Below are 7,900 nucleotides of genomic sequence, written 5' to 3' on the forward strand. Positions count from 1 at the left end.
TTGGGATATTATGTCCAAAAGGGTTTGTTTTACAAATGTGGTTGCACCCACATTTGGGGCATAAATATTTACTATCATTATATCTTCTTGGTGTATTGTTCCTTTTAATAAAAAAAGTGCTCTGATTTGTCTCTTTTGATGTGTTTTAGTTTAAAGTCTGTTTTGTTAGATATCAGGGTTGCTACCCCTGCTCTTTTTTGGTCATCATTGGCATGGTATATCTTTTTCCATCCTTTCACTTTCAGTCTGTGAATGTCTTTGGCTATGAGGTGAGTTTCTTGCAGACAGCATATATTTGGATTATGTTTCCTAATCCACATTGCCAGTCTATGTCTTTTGAGTGGTAAGTTAAGTTCTTTGACATTAAGAGATATTATTGAAATATGATTTTTGTTTTCTGCCATTTTGTGTTCTGTCTACTCTTGGGTGGTGTGATCTTTCTTTTTTACTTAAATGGCCCATTTATTAACTTCCTCTCTTCTCTGATTCTGAAGTCTGCTTCTTTTTTCTTCCTTATGGTTTATTTCTTTAAGAATTTTCTCTAGTGTTGGCTTTGAATTCATGAATTTTTTGAGATTCTGTTTATCCTGAAAGATTTTGGTTTCACCATTGATCTTGAATAGTAGTTTTGCTGGATAGATTAGTTTGGGCTGGAAGTAATTTTCTTCCAGGGTCTGAATCACGTCGTACCAGTCTCTCCTAGCATTCATGACCTGGGTTGTATAGTCTGGGGTGATTCTTATTGTTTTGCTTCTATATGTCACCTCTCCTTTTGTTCTCACTGCTTTTAAGATTCCTTCCTTAGCCTCTATATTGGTCATTTTGGTTATTATGTGATGTGGAGTGGTCTTTCTTTGGTCCTGTCTCAGTGGAGTTCTGTATGCCTCCTGGACATGAAGGTCCAAGTCTCTTTCCATATTTGAACAATTCTCTGAGATTATTTCCTTGAAGATATTACAGATGCTCTTAGTCTGTACCTCTACCCCTTCTTCAATGCCTATTATCCATAAATTAGGACGCTTTATATTATCCCATAATTGCTGGATGTTTAGCTTTTGTTGCTGTAAAAATTTCTGTATATCGCTGACTGTGTTTTCAGTTTGGGATGTACTATCTTCTAATATTGATATTCTGTTTTCCATTTCATTTAATCTTCCAGAATTTCTTTCTATTGCTGTCTTCATTTCACTTATTGCCTCTTTCATTTCATTCCAGACCTCTTTCTGATTCTTTTTTAGTGTTTCTAACTCACCTTTAACCTCCTCTATACTTGTTTCAAATCCTTTCATCATATTGAACATCAAGATTCTGAACTCCCCTTCTTGCATTTCTAGTAGGTCAGTATTCGTGATTTCTGCTGTCTCTTCATAATTCCTGGTTCTCATATTTATAGTATTCTCTGTCCTGTTTTTCTGATTTCTACCCATCGTTCGTGAGTATTATGCTTAGTCCAATCTTAATATTAGAAGAAAAGAAAGAGTAAAGGGAAAAAAAAAGAAATCAGCCAAAGACATATTGATAAAAATTTCTAGAGGAAAGCATTTATATTAAAATTCACTGCAGAAGCAATTATAATACCAATTTATAAATAATAGGATAAAAGTTTAGAATTTAAAAGAAAAATTATCAAACATTATAGAAATAAAAAAATAGGAAAATGTTTCATGCATAAGTTTTTACTTATTCAATTTCTTTCTGTTTCTTCTAGAAAGGGACAAAGCGTTTTCTTGCTAAAATAGATGATTAATAGATTAATTTAAATGACATAAATGCTAGTGTTTAAATCTGGATGAATTTTAGATTCTTTTTATCTAAGAGTGAAATATCTCTAGCTACAGCAGGTCAGAGGTTTATCTTATATGTTTTCTGTTCAAGGAGAAGATATTCAACCCACTTAAATTCAAAGCCATTTAATTTTATAAATTTTGTTTTATGGGTCACATTGATGATTGGACAAATAATAAATGTGACCCATATATTAGAAACATTTTATATTTTCTTTCTGGTTCAGCACATCCCTGTCTTTAAAAAATCTTATTTACAATTCTTGACTTAAATCATAGGTAACTATCCATCTGATCTTAACATACTTCTATGCAACATAGACTTATAATTTTATTCCAGGCCTACCTAACACAATAAAAATTATCATAATAATTTGGAAAAAATATGTAACATCACAACATATAGATGGTAGGACTTCCCAAGTAGTCTAGTTGAAAAGCTACATGAACAATGACCAGGGCTGGTTTGGTCTCTAAAATTTAGAAATACCCATCACTCAGTCAGTACCTCCCTCCTACATTAGGTCTTGCCTGTCTCCCACAAGGCTATTTATTCCTAGGAAAAATAATGAGTCTTCGTGGGGAGTACAATGCTTAAAATGCAAAATACAATGCTTTAAAATGCTCTTAACCACATAAGGTTTAAAGTAACTCCTAAGTCTTTTAAATGGTTTTTTAATTGCTGGTATAGGAACAACATTAAATGATATGCTTTCTTGGGGTTTACTTATATATAACAACAAAAGACAGATGTAGAGAGTCTATATGTTGGAAAATAGAGAGAAAGGAAATTTTGGGAGACTGAGAAAGCAAGTTATAAGGTGTTTGTGAAATGTCTGATTGTTTGTTTTATCCTAAGATTGTCCCAAATGGAAAGGACCAGGATTTAAAAAATCAGGAGAGTTAAACCAAGTTGCAGAATGTTTGTGGTAAGTTGCAGAGTATCTGTGGTATGTTTGTTTGCATGTGGGATGAAGATGGGTTATTAACAGGGTGGAGGTTTCTAATAAGCCTACTGCTTGTATATTTCGAAAAGAAAAGTGCTAGAGTTCGGCAACAGGGGTGTACTATGATACAGTTTTTAAGCTATGTGATCAAATAGGATATCCATTGTCTTTAATATTACTCCTTTTGCAAAATTAAAAATTGCTGCTGGTTTAGGAGAAGAAATCGCCCTAAACGCAGCCTCAGTGGCTAATTTAACTACCTCAGTGACTCAAGTGGCCAGTGACACTGGACTAAATGTTAGAGAGATGCAAAGATCCTTAGACTCATTGGCACACATGGTTTTAGATCACAGATCAGCCCTCGATTATTTGCTAGCTGACCAAGGAGGAGTTTGTGCTATTGCAAATACTTCCTGTTGCATATATGTAAACTCCTCAGGAACAGTAAAAACTAGAACTGAGGCCATTCTAAAACAAGCTAAGTGGCTACAAGAACGGGATGCAAAATCTCTGTCAGCATAAATATGGAAACAGATCCAAAAATATGTTTCCATCCATTACCTCCTGGCTGCTGCCCTTTCTGGGCCATTTAATCAAGTTAATCGTCATTCTCATCCTTGGTCCATTTCTTCTTAACATGCTAACCAAGTTCATCTCTTCTGGTTTAGAAAAATTCAAGCTACAAATGGTCCTTCAAATGGAGCCTCACATGAATTTCCAAGCCCCAGTCTACTGTGGCCGTCTAGATTGCCCATCTCCAATGGGGTCCTAACTGCCGCTGCCCCCACAGCGCCCCCTTACAGCATGAAGTTACTAAGAGCGGTCGTCTCCCTATTTCCCTAACGGCAGTTAGGTTTCCTTATTTGGAAGGGGGATTGAAGAGATAGAAAGGTAATAGGCAGATAGGGAAGACGCCTCCGTAGAAGAAACTTAATTTCCTGAGGGGCAATGAATATCAGCTCTTCCAAGGATCAATGATAAGAAGGACCAAAGCTTCACAAAACCATCTATTTAGTAATCAACAAACCCAGGAGACATCACTGGAGCAAGTCTGACACTCCTACTGAAAACAGACCCTTCAAAGGATATGCAAATACCCTATGCAAATTCTGAGAGCTGTTTCCCAGAATTCCCAGAATCCCAAACTCACCACAACCAACAGAGGGAATGCAGACATATATAAACCCCTAGCGCAGTCACCAAGTCGGATTTCCCTCTCTGGGAACCCCTCCCCTTTGGGGAGCTTTTCTCTCTCTCGCAGGTCGCGTTAGCCTTGAGAGAAGGTGGAGTGCAACTTATGGCACAGGGCCCAGGCCCCACTCGGGTAGTGACCTGAAGGCCTCTGCTGGACATCAAGGCCAACCAGGGTCCCTAGGGGTGACCTGCACTTTTCTGGCAGATTGCGTGGAAGTTTGTTCTAAGCCTATCCAAGCTCCAAACCCTCGCCTACAAGGACAAGGCCTGTCCCAGCCCTTCATGCTCTTCCCAGTTCCTTCCACAGTGTGTGGCTGATGATCGGCACCATCACACTGCCCTTTAAATGATGAGCACTGTGACTATCTCATCACTGTCCCTCCACAAAGCTGGGCCAAGATCTCAGACATGAAGGAATGTAACAGGGTGTTATCACCTACTCTAAGCAAAGAGAGAGGGGATCCCTAGGACTGGAAATGTTGTATGTCTGAGAGGGGTCCTGGAGGGAAGGGGATACAGGAGGACCTGCATAATGCGGAGACAGCTAAAAACAACAGGTATCTGTCAGAGTAATCTCCCTGAGAAGGAAAAAAAAAGGGCTCTGCTCTTTTTGCATTCACCCCAGTCATACCAGTCTGATCAATGAGAAAGCATCTGCTATTAGGATCTAGACAGTTTTAAAAAGGGGAGGAAGACATATCCCCTGAAGATGGAGAAACAGGAACAGTGACATCATGCGCAAACGCACCAACCAGGGCCACAGAGTCTGGAGCCAGCCCTCTCCAGCAGGAGCTCTAGCTAGAAGAGGCCACAATGGGGGCTGACTTCACCATGGGCTACAGGCAGCTCTGCTGTGTGCTCCTCTGTTTCCTGGGGGCAGGTGAGTTTTGGGTACAAATGGGCTGTCCTTGAACACCAAGCATCTTCCCTTTGGCTTCAGGAAGAACCTAAGTCCTGGGCTTGGTCTGAATCTTGTCCCCTTCCCTCCACAGTCCACATGGACACCAGAATTACCCAGACACCCAGACATCTGGTTATGGGAACAACAAAGAGGAAGTCTTTGAAATGTGAGCACACTGCGGGCCATGATGCTATATACTGGTATAAACAGAAGGCAAAGGGCCTCCCTGAGCTCATGTTTTTCTACAACTTTAAGACACTTGTCAGAAATGAGACGGTGCCCAGTCGCTTCTCTCCTGAATACTCTGATGACGCTTATGTGTTTCTTCATGTGACTGCCTTGTGGCCTGAGGACTCGGCCCTCTATCTCTGTGCCAGCAGCAAAGGCACAGCCCCACAGAGTCACCTTATACCTATGCACAAACCTGTGACTGTGGGGGCAGCTCATATATCCTTTGAACATTGCCTGCAGGACCCCAGACAGAAGCTGTAAACCACAATACCACCTGCCATTTCACCCCAAGGGGCCTCTCTGTATGCTAAGCACATTTTCAGCATGGTGGGATTCTATCAATTGCATGAGACTGTGCTTTGTCAACTGATGAAAAGGTAAACACTTGGGATCCATTCCTATTGATGCCCTCTTATCCTGAAACAAAACAAGGGTTAGAGTTAGAGTTAGGATTAGGGTTAGGGTTAGTATTGGAAAATGCAAAGTTTAGTTTAAGAGTTCACAGGGTCTCTGAACCTTTGTCACATGTTGCACAGGACTGGAGGCTGAGACAGGATCCTGCTGTATATTCTGCTCTTGAGGGCCTGTGATGGTCCAGATTTCTCAGGATGCAAGTAGCTTCTTGTGTGGGAACTATTTCTACCCAGGCTAGGTGGCACTAAGCTTAGGTAACCAGAAAAAGGACTAACACGTGGGTCCAGGGCTGGAATCAGCTGCAAAAGACAGAGGGAGATCCATCCTGTGGTAAATAGGTTTGGAACTATGTGTTTCTTGTGTTGTTGTCTATTCTTTCATTTCTCTTTTTTCTCCTCAAGTTTACCATGAACCCACGTGCTAATCAAAGCCTAATTTGGCCCATTCAGTCTCTCTACACTTGTGGGCAGGAAGCCCAGTCCTGTCTGCTCCACCCATGCATCTGGGACTTAACTCAGTCTGTGATCTTTACCTTGCTCTGAAATGTGCTTGGTGTTTTCAGGTTTCAGCTCCTCTCTGGACTGTCCCTCCATACTGATACTTGCAGGGTTTTTTAGCCCTTCTTTGTCTACTTATTCCTGACATTTCAAATCAGCCGACTCATAGAGTCTCTGTATTGTGGCTTTGAACTACCCCTGAGGGAGGAAGGGAGATTCTCCTGTTCTATTCTAGTCTTGCACTTGGCTGGACTTTCCTGAAACCTGTGCTATCAGAGGGCCCCTCTCAGCAGCACCACTTGCACATTGCAGAATACTCTGTTAGCTTCTGTTCTTTTGGCACTGTGCCCATGGTGGCCCTCGGGGCCCTGCCCTTGTGGGGACCCCCTTCAGTCTGCGGGTCTAGGGCAAACTGTGAAATCATGGGATCTCCTGTTTGGGCTGCTAAGGATCAGAGCTCCAGCTGGGAATGGCTTCCCCCTGCCTGAGCCTTCTGTGGATAGAAGCCTCTTTTGCTGGACAGTTTTTGGTCTCCCAGGCATAGGTGATTCTTCACCGTGTTTGGAAAATTCCCATTTTATATTAGGTTACTAAGGGCAATTCCATTTTGTTTTATTTTTTTATTGGTGCATTGTAGTCATACATCTTAATGGAGTACAAGCTGGTAGAGGCATACATGCACAAGTCATTCATTTAGCCCTTCCCCAATTCCCACCCCATTCCCTTAGCCTCCCTCCTTGTGTTTGGCTTAGTGGTTGGTTCTGATGCTTGTGAATGTACATCATGTACATTAGGGAATTTTCTTCTTCCCATCTCCCATTCCCCTCAGGGTTTCTTATTTGATCATCTATAGTTTCTTCTTTGTCTAGAGTTCCTCCTATGACCCATTTTCTCCCTAGCTTCTGCATATTAGGGAGAACATCCAATTTTTTGCTTTTTGTGACTGACTATAATCTCACTTAGCATAATGTTTTCCATTTCCCTGTAAATGACATAATTTTATTCTTCTTTATGGCTGAGTAAAATTCTATTGTGTACATATCCCATAATTTTGTAATCCACTCATCTGTTAATGGACATCTTGGCTGGTGCTATAGTTTGGCAATGGTGAATTGTGCAGCTCTGAACATAGATGGTTACCTTTTCCTCTTTTGGTACCAACAGATCTCCTAAAAGGGAGTGAAGCTTCTGATTGACTTCTACAAGTTCCCTTCACAGAAGGCTGACTTTACAGGACTGATTCTCCGCTGAGATAACCAAAGGCACTGTCTCCACTCTGAAGAGCCAGCCAGTGCAGCAGGTGGACTGGGCCCTGTGTCGCTGTGCCAGCAGCTCAGCCTCCACCCTGCAAAGACACTTCCTATCCTTGCACAAACTCCACAACACAAACTCTTCCCAGGTCCCCAGCAGCCCTTCTTGCCCAGCAAGGGAAGGAAGTGTGGTGGGACTGGATATTTTACCTCGAAGTCTGAAACAGTAAATAGAAATAGGGATATATGTGGCCATGATGTTTGGGAATGTGTACAGACACCAGAGAACCTGGCCATGGAGGTCACTCAATAACATATACAGGAGCCTTTGAATGCTCTTTAGATTTGGGTTTTTTTTTCTTTTATTTAGCAAGACATTACTTCCATTTGTGCATGAACATCCACCTTCTAGAGGGAAGATGAGGGATTTTCAGGAACATATGATCATCCTGATGTCTCAGAAGAAGACCAAATCATTGGGTGATTCATGTCACAGGGGCCAGTCTTACCCAGTAACAGAACTCTCCTTCGTGCTATGAAGTCAGCAACTCTTCTAGGGAAGGTTGCTGGGGCATTAGAACAGAAGAACATGTGGAGGAGATATACACTTTCATGTTTTTAAGGTGATCATATCATTTATCACAAAAGGTGGCACACTTTGGGGGATGCTGGGGATGCTGCT

General features: G+C 41.4%; 1 gene segment (V, D, J or C); it reads left to right on the forward strand.

Moving 5' to 3' along the window:
* Positions 1-4,738: 4,738 nt before the first annotated feature.
* Positions 4,739-5,318, forward strand: LOC308266873 (T cell receptor beta variable 4-1-like). The segment is given in 2 exons: positions 4,739-4,805; positions 4,918-5,318.
* Positions 5,319-7,900: the final 2,582 nt, after the last annotated feature.

The sequence above is a fragment of the Muscardinus avellanarius genome (assembly GCF_963383645.1).
Source record: "Muscardinus avellanarius genome assembly, chromosome: 9".
Taxonomy (NCBI): Eukaryota; Metazoa; Chordata; class Mammalia; order Rodentia; family Gliridae; genus Muscardinus; species Muscardinus avellanarius.